Source organism: Gopherus evgoodei, chromosome 4, assembly GCF_007399415.2.
Source record: "Gopherus evgoodei ecotype Sinaloan lineage chromosome 4, rGopEvg1_v1.p, whole genome shotgun sequence".
Taxonomy (NCBI): domain Eukaryota; kingdom Metazoa; phylum Chordata; order Testudines; family Testudinidae; genus Gopherus; species Gopherus evgoodei.
The window spans coordinates 82,430,912-82,451,217 of record NC_044325.1 but is presented as its reverse complement, the minus strand read 5'-3'; the positions used below and the strand labels follow the sequence as shown (position 1 = coordinate 82,451,217).

General features: G+C 41.4%; 1 long non-coding RNA gene across 1 annotated transcript; it reads left to right on the top strand.

Moving 5' to 3' along the window:
- Positions 1-13: 13 nt before the first annotated feature.
- LOC115651522 lies at positions 14-20,030 on the top strand. Its single transcript, XR_004000378.1, has 4 exons — positions 14-24; positions 5,270-5,277; positions 8,299-8,301; positions 19,947-20,030. It is a non-coding gene; the product is annotated as an uncharacterized LOC115651522 (long non-coding RNA).
- The last annotated feature ends 276 nt before the right edge of the window (positions 20,031-20,306 follow it).

The window sequence follows — 20,306 nt, the reverse complement described above, 5'->3', positions numbered from 1 at the left end:
GCTGGAATCTGTTAATCTCTCCTAGTGTACCCAGGGCGGGGAGAATCTGGGAGGAGGAAAAGGAGGGAGAAGGGAAATGGATTATTCCCCTTTGTTGTGAGACTCAAGGAATCTGGGTCTTGAGGGTCCCCAGGGAAGGTTTTGGGGGGACCAGAGGGTATCAGGCCCTGGAATTCCTGATTGGTGGCAGCGCTACAGAATCTAAGCTGGTAATTAAGCTTAGAGGACTTTAGGCTAGTACCCATATCCTGGACGCTAAGGTCGAGTTGGGAAAGATACTATGACACATGCTTTGTAGTTTCGTAGGACAAATTCATTATACACACCAGGGACTCCTTAAATTCCTTCATTCCAACCCACAAGCTCCATGTATGCTACCTCTTATCTTTATCTATTGCAGGGACTCTCTGCAATACCCTCAAATTTTCCCCTGCCAGGGGTTCAATGTACCCCCATTCCTTCCCTCTATACCAGTGCCCCCCATTGTCATACTCATGCCTGTACTGCAACCCCCATACTGTATGCAACCCCCATTCCCACCATAGCTCCATGTTGGGGCTCTGTGTGCCCTCTCCCTACCTCTCTGGGTTCCCCAATCTCCCCCCACCAGAGATTCTATATGCCTCCCATTCTCCGGTCCCCCCATTCTCCCTCCCTTCCCGGGGCTGTGTGCCCTCCCCATGCTTATCTTTCTCTCATGTTCCCCTCTTCTCCCTTTCCCCCAACATGTTATTGGTCTGAGAGAAAAGTCAGCCATGGTGTCAACACATTAAAATCTATTGAGAGGAGGAGCAAGGCTGAGATGGGATATTGTTTTACTGGAAGGGATTACTGGGAATCATCAACCAATTGTTTGATTGATAGACAATTGCAGAGGTACTTGAAGCCATAGCTGAGCTCAACATATGGCAGGGCAATTAAACACAGCTTGTCAACTGACAAAGGGCTTATGGGGCTCAGGCTGCAGATATTTGGGCTTGGGTTGGAATATGGGCTCTGGCACCCTTTCCCATTGTGGGGTCCCAGAACTCAGGCTCCACCTTGAGCCCAAATATCTAAACCAGAGTTTTACAGTCCCCTGAATCCAAGTCAGCTGACATGCGCCAGCAGCTGGTGTTTAACCATCTACTCCATGTGTTTGCAAATTCCCTCTTTTGATTTTTCAGTTTTCCCCAAAATTACTAGTGTTCTTTCCACAGAAGCTTCAACATTCCCAAAATTTTGGAACTCATGAAATGAAACATTCAGAAGTTATTGAGTTACAGACACACAGACCAACAGAAATGCCATCAGTACCAGCCTATCAGGGGAAGAGTTAGCAATATTTTAATAATTCTCCTGGTCATATACTCCAAGATGCAATTTTCTTTAGTGCAAACGGAGACTTTAGGCACAAACATAGTGACACCATTTTCTGGACTCCATAAACATTTCTTTTGCTCCAGCTTTCTTACTAATTTTGTTTTTGCCAAGTTTAACGTTATTTTATGCATTTTACCGTACAATCCTGAACCACCGAAACACGTGGAAGGTTGCTGTTTAATAGGAAACAGGACAAAAGATGCTTTTAGTAAATTTCACATTTTCTGAAATGCTGGGGAAAGTTTTCTGTTGCCAGTGGTAGAGGGAAATTGCTAAAACTGCAGCAGCAAAAAGTATACTCTGTTCCCTTGAAAATGTGGCTGTTTCACTTTGTGTGTGAAATTATTTGCATAGTGTGAAATACTATATTATTGCAAACAAACAAAACATTAATTATTAAATTAAATTAATTAATTACAGGTATGTTTTCAGTCCAAGGGTGACACTAAACTCTACAGTTATGAGATTCTCACATTTTCTAGTCAGCATGGAAAGTTAATTTTAAAAAAATGCAACTGAAAAATCAGGAGCAATCATGCCAAAGAATACAGATCTAGACTAACACAGCTACCCCTCTGATACATGCCAAAGAAGAAACCTTTGCATCATTTGAGTTTATTACCGTGTATGCCATCTTCTGGACAAATTACAATCTAATGGTACATACTTGCTGGGAAAGGAGAAAGTAAGATTAGGAATTATAGATCTGTTATATGTTTTAAGTGTAGGCAGATAACACAAGAGATCACGAAGGAGGTACCCTGATTGTCTCAACTGCTGAAGTTCTTCTGGCTGAAGCTCTCTTTAAAGACCATCTCATGATTAGACAATATACTTTCCAAATACACACTTTTAGGATCTTCTTCAGCCAGGGATTCACAAAGAGTTCTTCCCATGGCTCTTAGATTTTATAATTTCACTAAAAGTTTGCCTGTTGGACTAAGTGTTAATTACTTTGGGTCACATTTTGCCACCATTGAGTAGTACTTTTAATTCGCATGTAATTTATCTGAAAGCAATACAACTACATGATGACAGGTAGGCTCAATGATAGAGCAGCAATTTTTTTTTGGTAAGAATTTGGGGCACCCCATTTCTGTAGCACTACTATGCAATTACCCTCTACCTTAAAATTGATAACAAGAAAAGCAAGAGTTTCTGCCAGTGAAAAGCCAGGAAACCTGAAACACTCTATTCAGCATCAAAAGATAGTAATATAGAAGCACTATAACACTCATGCTTGAAACTCACAGGGTACCACAGCTTGATTTTTGATCCAGAGGTTGAGAAAATAGCCAAGAAAATAAAATAATAATAATAAATAACATTAAAGAGCTAACTGCATGCAAAGCAGAATATTCCTATGGTGAAAAGAGTTGTTTTAATTTGAGATTTGGAGAGCGATGTCAGGTTTTCTGTAATCAGCTATTTATTTTGAAACTCATACTGGTGTGCTGTGAACATGCAGCTAGCACATCCAAGGGAGGAACAAAACAAACCCAACTGTCTAACATGAACTTTAAATTAAAGCCACAGTGGTAGCACTTTTGTGATTTAGACTGTAAGGCTCCTTTAGACACTATGTCCTACTGTTCACCTGATAAGGGCACGGAGGCAAACACAATAGGATGCAGTGTGTTGAATCTTGTATGGGTGTGGTAGTAGTGAGGGAGGAGCCCTTTTGCACCCTTACACTAGAGCTGGCCACTAACTCGTTCTTGGCACTCAAGGATTGCTCAAGTACAACACCTGCCACAGTGATAGCCTCTTCGAGGGGTAAGGAAGTGAGAGAGTATCTGTCTCTGATAGTCTTGTGCAACTAACAAGCAGCACTGGCCTCTCATGGAAGAGATTGCATCTCTTGTGAAACAGAAACCGCACAGTTGACACCATAATGCACATTTCCATAAAAGCAGACTGCTGCATAGTGGGAATGGTAATTGCTTGTTGACATTCACACAAGGCTTTTGCCCACATTTCTAAACTCCTCTTCCTTAGAATCCTCTTTGGATCTTACTGCTGCCATGCAGCATCCATGATTACTGTCAACTAACAACCCCTCCTGGAATGCTAATATTTTTATTAATGGCATTTAAAACATTCTGCAGTAACTAGACTATTTCTCTTGATTAGCCAACAGCTGTAAGATTTTTTTTAATAATTTTCACAGGATTGGTGAAAGGGCTGGAGCTAATTATTTATAATTTCACATCAGTTTATTAATTTCCAGCCCAACAGGACGTCCTCTCTTGCAAATATGCCAGGATTGGCTTTTAATTCCTCTACTCTGCTGGTTGTAAATGGGACCTAATCATGCCTAATCTGGTTTAAAATCTGTTTATCTGTATAGCTTCCCAAAATGAATAAAATGCATTAGAAGACAGTGGAATCTTTAAACCTGGTGCCAGCAGAGGAAACCCTTCCTCTACTTTTCCTACCTTCCCCAACAAGAGATGGCATTACATATAGCAAATTAATGATGGGCAAATATCAGAAATGTAGGTATGCCAAGAAAGCATTCAAATGTTTGGAAGCTTTAAGTGAACTTTTATCAAGCATTTTAGTCTAGTCCTGGTCAGGCTAAAAATTCATGGGAATTGAGTCTTGTTGTGTGCCAGACTGGAAAGAGTGAGATTTTGTATTCATGAAACTGAAGGGGCAGTGTAGCCTAGTGGCTAGAGCATTGGTTGGGCACTCAAGAGACATGAGATTCTATTCCCAGCTTTTCACTAGCCTGGGAGCTGACCTTGGAAAGGTCCACCTCTCTGGGACTCCTTTTCTCATCTGCAAAATGGGGACAATACTTAGCTCCTTTGTGAAGCACTTTCAGCGCTACTACTGGAAAGTGCTAGAGAAGAAGTATAGTATTCATTATTATATTTGTTGTTATTTATTAATTATTGTTAATATTTTATTATCATTTTAAACGTTTCAGTTGTTCCCTGAAACCATTATAAGACTGAGATACTACCATATAATTGTATTTATTATTATTTATTTATATTGCAGTGGCACCCAGAAGTCCCAGGCACAGTATAAACACACAACAAAAGGATGCTCTATGTCACAGAAAGCTTATGGTCTAAGTACTGTATGACTATACATGCCCCTCCATATTGTCACTTCTGGTTGTGGCCAGAACTAGGAAGCATGAAATTTGCAATGAGAAAGTTGCACTCATTTTATGTTTATTTGTTCATTTTCTGTTGGACCTTGAGAATTTTAGGTTTGGGACAGTACAGGTTTAGAATAGCTCATTTAGGTCATAGACTCTAGTGGAGTAGGAAGACCACTTATTCTCTTCTTCAAAATGCAACATGAGATTAGCTCTGACCATAGGAGGGTCTCTGAATAAGGAAGGGCTCACAACCCTCCTCTTCAGAGATTCAAAGCTCATTTTTGGAAATCTCAAACAAGCAAGTTCTCTCATTACATTTCTGGTGTTTCCCTTTGCCAACCACTGCAGAATTATTCTTCTCATTTTACAATAATGGTGCCAAGTCCTGGTTGCAGTAATAGTTACTACAGAATTTTAAATCAATGTAGAATATCAAAGTGCTATATACGTGCCTCAATATTTTGCAGTCTTATCCTAAATCTATATATATATACACACCTGCACATTGTACTATTATTTTAGGTTTTCCAGTCTGGGCTAGAATGCAGAAATGCAACATTACGTATTCAAATCCCAAAACATTTTGTTGTTAGTTTCTGAAAAAGATTTTCATTATATTTCAGACATTTGCTATTTCTTAGCAGAGCTAGTCCCTGTTGTAAAATTCAGATCCAAACTTCTGAAACGTTGGAAATGTTTGAGTCCAGAATTTTCATTCTGGATATTCTTTACTTTAAAAAAACATTGAGATGAGCACATTTTTAGAAGTCCCTTGATATGATGTGTTAGTGCAAAATGTAGGTCAAATATCAAATGTATTTATTCACTTTCTTTTTCCTGGTCACAACTAGGCTGGGGTCAGGGAATTCTCCCTAACTACTGAGACAAAAGAAAGGAAATAAGTATGTACTTTAACGTTACAAAGATCATTCCTTGTAGGACACATATAAAAATAAAAAATGCTGGATTTTGAAAGAGAACAGTATTTTATTTTTATTTTTAAAGATATGGAGAAAAAAATGTTCCCCAGATACCTCAGGCTAGTGTGGTAGAAGAACAAAAAAGATAATGTCTGTCCTATCTTACATGTTTGAAAAATAACCAGCAGCAACAGGACTTTACTGAGATCCAGCTTGTAAACTAATAGATAAAATTCCCCAGGAGGAGCACCCTTTCAATTCCATTTCCAATTCCATAGTGAGGATTAGTGTAGATTTAGCCCTGATGGACAGATAAAACTAGCAGTGTGTGGAGACTTACAGTTTAATAGACTGGATCTTAGGTATCAGTGCTGAAATGGACTATCAGTTAATGTAGATGGGAAAAGAGAGTTTTGGTTTTTTGCTTACCCTCATCAGCTCCCAAAATAAGAATTTATCTATCCTGTGCCTGCATTAACTAATGCTTCATATGTTCAACTGCAAGTTCAAGCAACAGCTGACAGAAGAATTGGTAGGTACAAACAATACTCTTAAATATGGATTTAAAATTCTGAATGTCTCTTCTTCTGATTGCATTTGTATCCTTTGTTCTTTTCTGATTGTGAACCTACACATACATATGTTTTAATTCAGGTTTTGGGGAATGATCGTTATTCATATAAATACCCATATTTGCTTGCCAAAAAGGGTATTTATGGTGGAAGAAGAGTTTTTGCCATTTGCTATTCTCCTGTTTGAAAACAAAAGCAAAAAAACCCAACCACATAAAAAAACCCCTACTCTGCGACCAATCACACAAAATGGTGACTGATAAATAAGTCAGTAATTGAAGTGAACGGTTCATGAGCACTCCATAAGCTTAGTTGTTTCTATGAACAGTTTGGTGAATATTTGTAAATAATAAATACCTTCACAGAAATGAAGCTAGGATCACAAATGATTCATATAGGGAAATGGGTAGAAGATTCACCAAAGCACAGATCCAGAAACTCTGTTCCTCTTCCATAACATAACCCCCCCAGCCATTCAAAATTCCCATATGTACTGAAGTACAGAGAGCTCTGTAGATCAAGCTCTGTCCTGTGTAGGATATTTAGAGAGGATCTGTAAAACAACTAGCCAGTATGAGAACACTGTAAAGTGGAAGGGGGAAATGAAATTCAGCTGTGGACAAAGTGTTTAATACTGCAGGAGACCTAGTTATGCACTCAATAGACTGACAAAACCAGATTTCTAGAATGTTTTTGGATTTTAAAAAAAGATTAAAAATGTGCATCATCCCCTTAGAGAGACAAGCTGGGTGAGGTAATACATTTCATTGGACCAACTTCTGTTGGTAATGGAGTCAACCATTTGAACTACACAGTCCTTCAGGTCTGGATAAAAGATACTACCTCATCCACCTTGTCTTTTTACTTTTCTGGGACAAACAAGGCTAACACAACTTTGCAAATATCCTCTCCCTACCACTTTTCATTTGGTTCAAAGATTGAGTCCTACTTAAATTGACATTTCAATATCTACTGTCTCTCCTCTATCCTTTCCCCTCTCTGAGAGTTATTAATTACATCGCAGTGCCTCTTCTGATCCTCTCAAAAAAGCCAAAGGTCTTGACAGCTATTCCCAGTCTCATTCTGAACATTCACAAGTATTCCAGCAGATTTATTGACTTCTATGACTAAAAAATGTTGGACCTATCTTCCTCATGGGCACTGTGTTTATTTGAGATGTTTTATGTCCCACTGGAAAAAATGGTAGATAGCTCCCAAAAATTCATGTGGATTGATAGGCCTTTGCCCCAGAGTTGAAAACAGCTCTAATCACCAAGGAGTGTGTATTGTGTGTCTGATGGTGGATTTTGTTTCTCAAAGTGTTACATACAATGTGTTGCCTTTTAAGTGCAATCCATGTTCAATTTTATCACCAAGCGCTGGGTGAAGTTTTTCCTAATATCTTCCTTGCTGAAGATTAAGCTGATTAATTCTTGTCCTACATCCAGTGTGAGAACAATTGATCACTATCCTCTTTGTAACGGCCCTTAATATATTTGAAGATTGTTATCAGGTCCCCACACAGTCTTTTTTTTCCTCTCAAGACTAAATGTGCCTGTTTTTTTTAACCTTTACTCACAGATCAGCTTTGATAAATTTTTTATCATTTTCGTAGCTCTTTTCTGGACCCACACCAATTTACCGACATATTTCTTCAAATGTGGTCCCCAGACGTAGACCCAGTACTCCATTTGATGCCTTACCAGTACCAAGTAGAGTGGGACAATTACTTCCTATGTCTTACATAAAACATTCAGGAATATTAGTCTTTTTTTGAACTGCATCACATTGTTGGTTCATATTCAATTTGTGAACTACTATAACCCACACATTCTTTTCATCAGTACTATCTCCAACACAGTTATTCTCTGTTTTGCATTTGTGCATTTGATTTTTCCTTACTAAGTGAAGTATCTTGCATTTGTCTTCATTGATTTCAAATCAATTCTCCAGTTTTTCCAAGGTCATTTTTAATTCTAATCCTGTCCTCCAAAGGGCTTGCAACCTTTCCTAGCTTGGTGTCATCCAGAAAGTTTATAAGCACACTTTCCATTCCATTATTCAAATCATTAGACCACTGAGGCCTCCAGGACTCTACTCAGTAAGTCTTCCCAGTTTGACAACAAACCATCTATAGCGACTCTTTTTATATCTTCTCAGCCAGTTGTGCAACCAGGTTATAGTAATTTAATCACTACATTTCCCCAGTATGCTTATGAGAATGTCATGTGGGACTGTGTAAAAGCCTTACTACAAATTAAGATATGTAAGGTCTGCTATTTCCCTCTATATCTCCCTATCCAATAGGCCAGTAACTCTGTCAAAGAAGGTGATTGAGTTGATTTGGTATGATTTATTCTTGACAAATCCATGTTGGCCATTACTTATAACCCAATTATCCTTCATGTGCTGACAAATTTATTGTTTAATAATTTGTTCCAGTATTTTTCCAGATATCAAAATTAGCCTGACTGGTCTAGAATTTCCCAGACCACCTTTGTTCCTCTTTTTAAAGAAGGGTACTACATTTGCCCTTCTCCAGTCATGTGGCATTTTACATATGGAGGACAGATAGCTCAGTGGTTTGAGCATTGGTTTCTTAAGCCCAGCATTGTGAGTTCAGTCCTGGAGAGGACCATCTAGAGATCTGGGGCAAAATCAATAGTTTGTCCTGTTAGTGAAGGTAGGGGGCTGGACTCAATCACCTCTTTAGATCCCTTCCATTTCTATGAGATAGGTATATCTCCATATTCTCTAGCAGTTCTCTAAGACATATCACTAATAGTTTAAGATTGCTTCAGTTAGTTCCCTAATTACCCTAAGATGAATTTCATCAGACCCTGGCAACTTAAATACATCTAATTTAGCTAAATATTCCTTAATCTGTTCTTTCCTTATTCTGTCTTGTGTTCCCTCCTCATTATCATTAATACTTAAGGTGCCAATGGACTCCTTGTAATCTTTCTAATGAAGACTGAAGGAAAAGAGGCATTAAATACCCCAGCCTTCTTGATGTCATGTATTACCTCTCCTTCCCCATTACATAGTGGACCTAAACTGTCCTTAAGCTTTCTCTTGATTCTTATAAATCTGTGTTTATAAAAACTCTTCTTATTGCCTTTTTTGTCCCTTGCTAGGTATAACTCATTTTTTCCTTAGCCTTTTTGATTTTGTCCCTGCATGCTTGTACTATTCTTATGTACTCCTCCATAGGAATTTTAAAAAACAAACAACTACAACAACAAGAACAACAAAAGCAAGGAGTCCTTGTGGCACCTTAGAGACTAACACATTTATTTGGGCATAAACTTTCATGGGCTAGATCCCACTTCATCAGATGCATGGAGTGGAAAATACAGTAGCAGATATAAGTACACAACACATGAAAATATGGGAGTGCTCATACCAAGTGGGAGGTCAGTCTAACGAGAAAATTCAATTAACAGTAGGATACCAAGGGAGGAAAAATCACTTTTGTAGTGGCAATGAGTGTCTCATTTCAAAGAATTGACAAGAAGGTGTGAGTAACAGTAGGGAAAAATTAGTATGGGAGAAATTAAGTTTTCTAATGACTCATCCGCTCCCAGTCTTTATTCAGGCCTAATTTGATGATGTCCAGTTTGCAAATTCATTCCAGTTCTGCAGTTTCACGTTACAGTCTGTTTTTGAAGTTTTTTTGTTAAAGAATTGCCACTTTTAGGTCTGTTTTTGAGTGACCAGGGAGATTGAAGTGTTCTCCTACTGGTTTTTGAATGTCATAATTCCTGATGTCAGATTTGTGTCCATTTATTCTTTTGTGTAGAGACTGTCTGGTTTGGCCAATGTACATGGCAGAGAGGCATTGCTGGCACATGATGGCATATATCACATTGGTAGATGTGCAAGTGAATGAGCCCCTGATGGTTTGGCTGATGTGGTTAGGTCCTGTGATGGTGTCCCATGTTTTCACTTTTTGTAGGATTCCTTTTTGATTGTCAGGTCATTAAAGCACTCTTGATGGAGCCATATTGGCCTTTTACTATTCCTATCAGCTTTTCTTCATAGCAGGTAGTTTGCTGTTTTGCCTTTAATGTTGTCTCTTTGAGAAAAACTGCCACCTCTCCTGAATGCCCATTTTCCTTACATTTTCTTCCCATAGTACTTTGAGGTTTTTTTAAGTCTGATCTTTTTTTGAGTACATTGTTCTTAATCTGCTGCTCTCACTTCTTCCATTCATTAGAATCATGAAATCTATCATCTCATGATCACTTTCACCCAAATTACCTTCCACCTTCAGATTCTCAACCATTTCCTGTTAGTCAAAATGAAGTCTAAAATGGCTGCCTTCCTGTCATGTCTTCCATCTTCTGAAATAAGAAGTTGTCCCCAGAACATTCCAATAACTTAGTGGACATTTTGTGTTTTGCTAAATTACTTTTCCAACAGCTGTCTGGGTAATTAAAGTGCTCCATTAGTAGCAGGTCTTGAGTTTTAGATATTTCTGTTGTTTGGTCTAGAAATGCCTCATCCAGCTCCTTCCCCTTATTTGCTGCTCTATAGTAAACCCCATGAAATGACATCACTCCTGTTTTTTTCCCCTTTTATCTTCACCCAAAGACTTTTAACTGACTTGCTTCTCATATCCTTCTAGATCTCAGAACAAGCGTACCTATTCTTTTTTCTTTGCTTGCCTGCCCTTTCTGAACAAAGTGTGCCACTTTATGCCAATATTCCAGTCATGAAGCTTATCCCAACTCCCTGTATCCTGTGTACTAAGACTTCCCGTTCTTCCTGTTTATTCTCCATACTCCTTGCATTTTGTACAGATATCTAAGATGTTGAGCACCTTCTCCTACTGAAATTTTAATTTCCCTCCCACTTGTATAGATAAAAAAGAAACAAGATAAAAAGAAACAAATGTCATTGAATAGAACACCCCCTGAAACAACTGTAGTTTATACCCTTCTTGTTCCTTTTATAACAAAGAGTCACTCTCATTATGTCCTCTGCATCTTTTGGAGAATTGAGAAGCCACAAAGTAGTATTCAAAGGGGCTATTTGTAGCATTAAGGAGTAGAGTGTTTATTAAAAGTTTATCAGAAAGAAACATGCATATCATAGGCTGCTACCAATTGTCAAATCTAACTAATTTTGGATTAAGCATATTATTCAAAGTATGTATTTTGACTAGCATGCATGTTGACACACCCCAAAAGACACAGTGTGGTGCAAAGTCTCAAAGGAAGACAAAGTCAAACAAATGCAGTCTGGAGTAGCTGGGTACAACCTCCTTGAAAGTCTGAATCAAATTCAGGAGGAACACACAGTAGAGTAAGCTATTTATTGGTTACAAACTGGTCAGAAAACAAGCATGGATGGTAAGCCCCTGGCATTTCAGCAGGTATACAAAACATGTAATTTTAGGCACTTTGGTGTCAGAAGGCAAAGTACAGTAGGAAAAGCAGAGGACCAGCTCTCTTCTCCACATATCTTCCAGGATACACACAGATCCCAGAGGATCTGCAAGATGCCAGGTCCATCTGTGGCGATTTTGTGGCCCTGATAATATGGTCTGTCAGAGCTGCCCTACCAAGTACTCCTCCTAGCCACCACTGCCCCAGTGCCTCTCTCTCACACGCAGCTGAAAGGTGGATTTCCACTATTCTACAGGTTGCTGTACGTTTATTGAACCTGAAACTCTGACATTTTCTAGAGAATCTTCACCAGTCCACACTGGCAACTGAAATGATGCCTTCAGGCCTGCTCCCACCCAGTGTGAGAATGCCCTCTTCCAACTTGCAGCTTTTTCAGCTCCTGTATTTGCCCCTGACTCCCCTGCCCCGCTCCTACATACAGATTCCAACCCTTTCAAGTCCTCTGTGGGATCTGGATAAGGAAGGAATGGTGCTGAACCTCTATTTCCTATTTATACTAACATTTTCTTTCTCTGACATTGTTTTCTGAAATAAATAAGACAAACATACAGATTAATCCTTTTTTCTTTGTCATTTTTCTTTCTAAATATGTCTGTGCCTTTCTCCACCAAACAGACACTCTCTTCATCCAAAAGAAAAATACTAAGTTCTAAAAGGTGAGGCTTCTTGGAATCTGAACACCTTAGTCAGCAGGGAACTTGTACAGCAGTAAGCAACTAGTAAGGAGCCTAGTGCACAGCTAATTGCTGCCAGCTGGCCACCTCAGGCTGTTTTCAGGTAGGAGTAGTTGCAACCTGTGTCAAGGGGCTCTTGTCAAACCCTCAGGTCACATCATACTAAGGAAGAAAATAGCAGACTAAATAGATAGGAAACATATGACACAGATTTGTTCCATGTGCTCTGTGCAGGCAAAAGGTGAAACTATTGAGGGGGAAGAAAATGACTAAGGTTTGTTGGATTTAGGCCCAGAATAGACTTCATGAACACCCTAAGGACTGCGTGTGCGGGTGGATGACCAAAGAAGCCAATTTAGTAGATTATAAAATGAGATGAACTGGTTAATCTAAGAAAGCTATTGTTAAACTTCCTCTGCCCACTTTAAGTTTCCTTGAAATGCTGGCATATGGTTAATAAGGATATGGTGTGAGGAATGACTTTCTTAATAAGCCACTGCTTTCTGTAACTACCTTCCCATGTGGCAGAGCAAAAATGGCAAAACATATTCTCTGCTTTGCATCCTGTGTAATGGGCAGGAAGTCTCATGATATAGGACAAGAACTTTTAGCATGATACAAAGCATTATGGGAGGACACTGGGTAGCAGTAGAAGGTAACTGGCTGTTGCCTACGCGTGTGTTCACAGTGACTGTTGTGTGCTCACTCTCAGCTCATTCACATCAAAGAAAAAGCCTGGGACTTTTTAAAAGAAAACTAAGGCCTTTCAAATAAATAATAGGATCAGAAAGTTGTTCCTACTGAGACTGGAAAGAGACTGAAATACTTTACATATCAGTTCAGAGGATAGTTCTGTGCATTTTTTTGATCTCTTAAATGCTTGTAAAACTAAATAAAAGAAAAACTGGGATTACACTCTCGGATAACTCTGTGGTTTCTTCACTTTTGTGAGGAGGGGCAGAGGTATATCTATAAAATCACAAATTAAAGCATAAAGAAAATCCATGAAAGAGTTAATGTTTCTTCCTCTCATCATCATCAGATTACATAACCAACTTGATGGCTTGAGAGGACTGGGAGTGACTAATGTTTTACTGCAAAAGGCCCATTAATGAAGAGTACTGAATATAAACAGGCAATCTTGTGTGAGCCTACTGGGAATTTCCTGTAATGAAATGAAATGGAGATGCCACTGAGTTCATTCAAACCCAGCACATTTTCCCACAGTTAACAGCAGCTTATATAGAACAGAATTCCATATATATTATTATGACAGAATATGATATGGGACAATTAGATTAAACTACATGTAGGCTGCTTGTTTAATAAACTTTTTATCAAATGCTTTGTTCCTACTACTAAATAAAAACATTACTGTAAGAAGGCTGTTGTGTTACTATATCACTGTCTCCAGGTTCCCACAGAGGAATCGCAGATGTCCAAAATGCAGTCAGACCTGATGGGTGATAAGCAATTGGTACACACAGTCCACAGTACATTGGTTTTGGTCTAGGAATGGGAGAACTGTGAACTTCCAGACAGGCCTCGTGCCCTTACCGGCTCTATCACGTGAGTGGTGCTCTTAGGCTAGTCTACACAAGAGGCACTACATTGGCTCAGCTCCACCGATGCAGCCACTCATCTGTAGTGTGTCTGGCTCTCCCATCGGCATAATAGTAGTAGCTGTCCCACGGACACAGTGCTGTCCACACTGGCACTTAGGTCAATGTAACTTATGTCGCTCAGGGGGTGGGGGTGACTTATTCACACCTCTGAGGGATTTAAGTGACACCGACATAAGTGGTAATGTAGACCTGACATTAGAGAGATGAGAAAGAGGAATGAAATGCAGCTAGATTTGTAAATGTAACAATTATATTTATTAATGATACTTTTCTTTTTTATATCACCATGCCTTAGGCATACTTGGTAAAGCTGAAGGTCCAGAAATCTAGACTGTATGATAATGAAGTAAGGCCATGAAGTACATAGTTTATAGTTATACATCGCTTCATCTGCATATGTTTCCATTAAAAAGATTTTTTATTATTATTATTTGATACCTCTTTCTAGCTCTTACCACATTATCAGTTGCTCTGCTATTAACATAGGTATGCTATAATAACAGTAAAAAAGAGATAATTGCTAGACATTTAGGTACTTTTAAATCATAGTAAAATTGCAGTATAAATATAAGATGAAGTTAAGTGCTTTGGTTTATAATTCTGAGAAAAATATTTTAATATCTGATTAGGTTTCCCAATCAAACTCCGGCAGCCACCAAAAAACAAAAAAGAACAAGGAAAATAGACACTTCAGGGTGGTGCAGAGGATGGAGGATGTGACAGGATGACAGTTAGTGGGGAGGAAGAGGAAATGCAGTGAAAAAAGGCATGCCAACCAACATTAATTATGCACATCCACTAGGATGCCTGAAGAGAAGGAGCCCTGAGGATGCAGATTTTTTTCCAGGGCAAACTCTACCTCTGGGCTTGGCTACACTGGAGAGTTGCAGCGCTGGTGGTGGCTTTACAGCGCTGCAACTCACACACCATTCATACTTGCAAGGCACATCCAGCACTGTATGTCCCTGAATACAGCCCTGGCTGTACTTTATCTCTGCCTGGGGAATAACGAGTGCAGTGGTGGTGATGCAGCGCTGCTCCACCAGTGTGGCCACCAAAAGCGCTGTTATTGGCCTCCAGAGGTATTCGGAAGTATCCCAGAATACTTGTTCAGCCACTCTGCTCATCAGTTCGAACTCTACTGCCCTGGCCTCAGGTGACCCGCCATTTAAATGCCCTGGGAATTTTAAAAATCCCCTTCCTGTTTGCTCAGCCAGGTGTGGAGTGCAATCAGTGAATCTTTCCATGTGACCATTCCTCCACAAGCCAGACGAGCCCCAGCATGGAGCAATGGCCAGTTGCTGGACCTCATCAGTGTTTGGGGGGAGGAAGCTGTGCAGTCCCAGCTGTGCTCCAGCTGTAGGAATTACGATACCTATGGGCAGATATCAAGGGCCATGCTGGAAAGGGGCCATGACCTGGACGCGCTGCAGTGCAGGGTTAAAGTGAAGGAGCTGTGGAGAGCCTATTGTAAAGCCTGAGAGGGAAACTGCCGCTCTGGTGCTGCCCCTATGACCTGCCATTTTTACAAGGAGCTAGATGCGATACTTGGGAGTGATCCCACCGCCAATCTGACAACCACGATGGACACTTCAGAGCTGGAGGAGAGAGGCGGAGGAGGAGGAGGAGGAGAAAACCGAGAGTGAAGGTACTGGTGTGGGGGGAGACACCCCGGAGTCCCAGGAAGCGTGCAGCCAGGAGCTCTTCTCAAGCCAGGAGGAAGGTAGCCAGTCGCAGCAGCTGCTACTTGGTGAAGGACAAGCAAAGGAGCGGGTTCCCGGTAAGGAGCTTTTATTTTCAGAATGGAAATGTTTCGGGAGAGGAGGGAGGGTTAGGGCTGCATGCATGCATGCCTAGATGTGGAATAGCCCATTAATGTGCTCAATCACATCGCGGTAATCTCTTCAAAAGTTTCAGCCAGAGCGTGGGCAATGCGCTTGCGCAAGTTTATTGAGAGAGCCACTGTGGTCCTTGTCCCAGTCAGGCTAATGCATCCACGTCACTGTGCCGCGAGGGGTGGGGGGACCTTTCCTGCACATAGGCAAACTGCATAGGGGCCAGGGCGGAATCCACATTGCTGTAGAAGACCCTCCCGCTCTTCCCAGGTGACCCGCAGCAGCAAGATATCTTGCAGGATCAACTCCTGTGGAAAATGTTGGGAGACTGTTCAGTGTAGGTGCCCCCTGCAGCTGTTTGCTTTCCCCAATACACAGAAACCCCAGTACAGCCCAGAAGCAATCAGTCTCCCTTCCCAGGTGACCCGCAGCAGCGAGATATCTTGCAGGACCAACTCCTGTGGAAAATGTTGGGAGACTGTTCAGTGTAGGTGCCCCCTGCAGCTGTTTGCTTTTCCCAATGCACAGAAACCCCAGTACAGCCCAGAAGCAATCAGTTCTCCTTACTCACCATTTCCGGGCTCCTGTGGGTTATGTGCGCTCTCTTTGGCATGGGAAAATTATGCTATTGTGAAGACTGTAAACTCCTTCACGGTGTTGGAATAACTTTCTGATGTGACATAAACAATGCTGCCTCTGTTAACTGTTGCCTTTTTTGCCTTTCTACAAGCAACCTTGACTTCTCGGATGCCCGTGTTATCAACAGCTGAAAGACTCCAAAACCTCCGGAAGAAGCCTCGAAAAAGCAAAGATGACCTGGATCATTCTGCCAGAGAGAATCAAAAACTGCAGGACTAGAGGGAAAGGGAAAGCAGGATCCACCAGAAAAACGCAGTGGCCAGGAAGAAAAGCACAAAGCAGCTGATAAGCAGCCTGGCATGCCAAGCGGACTCTATCCAGGTGCTTGTAGCCATGTAGGCCCTGCCCCTTCCCAAAGCTCTTTCCCTTGTGCCCCAACGTCAGCTCAAAACCTCCTTCCCCAGCATCCAGGTTCTAACCACCACCAGCTGCCTGCAACATCTGTGCATTCACCAACCAGCCCTGAGAACTACGACCCTTACCCTCTGCACTCAACCCTCATCACCAAGCAGTATAGGCATCTTGAAGTGCAGCAGTCATTGCACAGCACTCCAGACATGGCATATTCAAACCTGAATCTGTACAGTTCCTCACCGCACCCCCCTGCCCTTTTAGGTTCCCAAAATGTTGTTTGTCTGTCAATAAAGTTATTTTCTTTTCAATAAATTAATTCTTGGCTTTGAAAACAGTCTTTATTATTGCAGAAAGTAAAAAGATACCTTAGCCTAGGAAAGAAACAGGCACTGCAAATCAGCTTAGGAAAAACAGATTCCTACTGACATTGTAATCACTGCACTTTACTCCCATGCAAGGCACCAAACATTACTGTTGGTTTTCAGCCTCAAATTCCTCCCTCAAGGCATCCCTAATCCTTGAAGCCCTGTGCTGGGCCTCTCTAGTAGCCCTGCTCTCTGGCTTTGCAAATTCAGCCTCCAGGCATTGAACCTCAGAGGTCCATGCCTGACTGAATGTTTCACCCTTCCCTTCACAAATATTATGGAGGGAACAGCACGCGGATATAACCGCAGGGATGCTGCTTTCCCCCAAGTCTAACTTCCCATACAGAGATCTCCAGTGCCCCTTTACACAGCCAAAAGCACACTCCACAGTCATTCGGCACCGGCTCAGCCTGTAGTTGAATCGTTCCTTGCTCCTCAAGCTTCCCTGTATACAGTTTCATGAGCCAAGGCATTAAGGGGTAAGCGGGGTCTCCAAGGATCACAATGGGCATTTCAACGTCACCTACTGTGATCTTCCAGTCTGGGGAAAAAGTCCTAGTCTGCAGCTTCCTGAACAGGCCAGTGTTCCGAAAGATGCGTGCATCATGCACCTTTCCAGGCCAGCCTGTGTTAATGTCAATGAAATGCCCACGGTGATCCACAAGCGCCTGGAGAACCACAGAGAAATACCCCTTTCGATTAACATACTCAGATGCTATGTGGGGTGGCGTCAGAATAGGAATATGTGTCCCATCTATCATCCCTCCACAGTTAGGGAAACCCATTTGTGCAAAGCCATCCACAATGTCCTGCACATTCCCCAGAGTCACGGTTCTTCTTAGCAGGATGCGATTAATGGCCCTGCAAACATGCATCAAAACAATTCCAACTGTTGACTTTCCCATTCCAAACTGGTTCCCGACCAATCGGTAGCTGTCTGGAGTTGCCAGCTTCCAAGATTGCAATAGCCACCCACTTCTCCATCGGCAGGGCAGCTCTCAATCTCGTGTCCTTGTGCCGCAGGGTGGGGGTGAGCTCAGCACACAGTCCCATGAAAATGGCTTTTCTCATCCGAAAGTTCTGCAACCACTGCTCGTCATCCCAGACTTCCATGACGATGTGATCCCACCACTCAGTGCTTGTTTCCCAAGCCCCAAAACAGCATTCCTTTTCCGTGAATGCCAGAAGCAATTTAGTGTCGTACGCGTCAGGAGACTCGCAATCATCATCGGACTCCTCATCACTTTGGATCTTAAGGAATAGCTCAACTGCCAAACGTGATGTGCTGGCGAGACTCATCAGCATACTCCTCAGCAGTTCAGGCTCCATTTTCCACAGAAATCATGCTGCACAGAAACCGCTGAGAAAGTCAAGATGGCGCCAAACATGGACAGAAAAACAGAGATTGCTGGGATGTGAAGCGATGCATCACCGGGCGTTGGGACAGGAAGCAGAATGACCCGCACCCTCCGCCCCCTTCCCACAACCCACGGCACCAAAATGGGACGAGATGCTCTGCGGGATAGCTGCCCATAATGCACCACTCCCAACAGCGCTGCAAATGCTGCAAATGTGGCCACACTACAGAGCTGGTAGCTGTCAGTGTGGCCATACTGCAGCGCTTTCCCTACAGATCTGTACAAAGACATCTGTAACTCCCAGTGCTGCACACCTGCAAGTGTAGCCAAGGCCTCTGTGGCACCATTTCAGACCAACCTGCTTAACTCCCTGAAAGCTGCATATCATGCTGTCTAGAGTAACTCATAACCATGAGTGCTTACGTCAGGGGAAACTGTCAGAAAACAGGGAGACACCCCAAACTGGGGTGTGCTCTATAATTAGATTTCATCACGCCAGTGACCAATGTGTACTCCTGGATCACTGTGCCAGTCTTACCATGGAGTCACAGACTATCCCTTTAGACTTTCCAGTTGATCTTGCCACCCAGACAAACTGGACTTTGTGATAAAATATCACTTAAACCAAAAATCACACCACATAAGGTTGCTCCCAGTCCTTACCCCTGATTAATTGGTATTCTAGATCTTGCACAAAAGATAATGCTGGTAGCCAATTCTATAGTAAACTAATTAAAGGTTTATTAGCTAAGGAAAGGAAGTGAGAGTTGTTGAGAGGTTAAAGCAGGTAAAATATATGTACAGGTGAGTCACAGTCTATAATTCCAAATGGTGGTAGTGATGCAATAAACTACCAGTTTCCCAAAAGTCTCTCAGGGCTAATCAGAATAACTCTGGGGATCTTCATCTTTTTGTTCAGTTATTCCACCTTGTTAGAATCCAAACAGTCCAGAGATGAAGGATCTTTCCTTGAATCCAATCTTATAGTTTCTTTTCACAGAAAACACACTTACAGTGTCACTGCCCATGTGGGCTTTTCCTTTGATGGAGAATGAGGAATGCATTTAGAGTCTTTGACCTCCAGTCGTCATACATCATGATCACAGGCTTTGAAATCAGCCCTTTTGTTGTTAAAGTTATTCATTTGCATTCCACAAGGCTTCTGCCATGTTTGTTGAGTTACTCAGTTACAAAGGTATTTACAACGTAAATGTTTGCTATTACATTATAACAGGATAGAGATAAGTGAAAATGATTCAAGTAACGACACATTCATTTTCATGAAGTTTAAACACCAAATACACTATTATATATGGAACAATTACTTTGATCTATGCTAATGCATAAGTAAATTGATCTGGGGCTTCGACATGAGCTGGCTCCTGATCTTCCAGTATCTTATTGGACCGGAGAAACTAGATACAGACTCTGCTATGGTATTGTCATTAACAGATGGTTAAGGGTTAATGCCTCTTTTACCTGTAAAGGGTTAAAAAGTTCACCTAGCCTAACTAACACCTGACCAGAGGGACCAATGGGGGAACAAGATGTTTCAAAAGGAAGGAGGGAAGTTTTTCCTCTGTTTAGAGTTTGAATTTCAGCCGAAGTGAAAAAGATCAAGGAACCAGCCTCTTATCAGAGTAGTAAGTTTTAGAAAGGGATAAATAGGTTTATGTTTATTTTCTTTGTAACTTGTTTTGGTACCATTAGGGAATTATCAAAAATGGGTATTTGGATATTTTCTTTGTGTAACTAAATTGTGCCCAGGGGAACATCCTCTGTGTTTTGAATCTGTTGTCTGTGAGAGTAGCTGGTATGCTAATCTCTCCCAGAGGGTTTTCTTTTACCTTTCTTTTCTTTAATTAAAAGCCTTTTTCTTAACACCTGATTGATTTTTCCTTGTTTTTTAGATCCAAGGGGATTGGATCTGGACTCACCAGGGATTGGTGGGAAGAAAGGAGGTGGTTGGGATGGTTAATTTCTCCTTGTTTTAAGATCCAAGGGATTGGATCTGGACTCACCAGGGAATTGGTGAAGGAGTCTCTCAAGGCTACCCAAGGAGGGAAAGGT